The sequence below is a fragment of the Penaeus monodon genome, chromosome 20 (genome assembly GCF_015228065.2).
Source record: "Penaeus monodon isolate SGIC_2016 chromosome 20, NSTDA_Pmon_1, whole genome shotgun sequence".
Classification (NCBI taxonomy): domain Eukaryota; kingdom Metazoa; phylum Arthropoda; class Malacostraca; order Decapoda; family Penaeidae; genus Penaeus; species Penaeus monodon.
The window spans coordinates 1337155-1337468 of NC_051405.1; the positions used below are offsets into that span (position 1 = coordinate 1337155).

At 50.6% G+C, this 314-nt stretch overlaps 1 protein-coding gene across 1 annotated transcript in view; it reads left to right on the forward strand.

Moving 5' to 3' along the window:
* LOC119585567 overlaps window positions 1-314 on the forward strand; it is a gene marked incomplete at its 5' end in the record, with an annotated part of 23468 nt that overhangs the window by 383 nt on the left and 22771 nt on the right.

The following is a 314-nucleotide window of genomic DNA, read 5'->3' on the forward strand; positions in this document are numbered from 1 at the left end:
GTCCATCTTTTAGGCCTATCAGCGCATTTATCCTTTCATGGTATTCAGGGGACATTATCCGGTTGCAAGTATGTACTTGCAACTGGGGGCACTTTTACGCAGATGAAATGGTTTATTTCGCAGCGTTTAGCTCTGAAGACAGCGTGCAGAACGACAGCGGCCATTTAATCAATGATTGTGTAGGCCCCCCCCCTCCCTAGTGCCTTGCTTGATGCCACAGCCTGAGTGGCTGACCTTCCCAAGCACGCCCGCGGCAAGGTCACTTCTTCCCCAACCATTACCATAGCGGCAAGACTACCCTGCGAATTTACTTA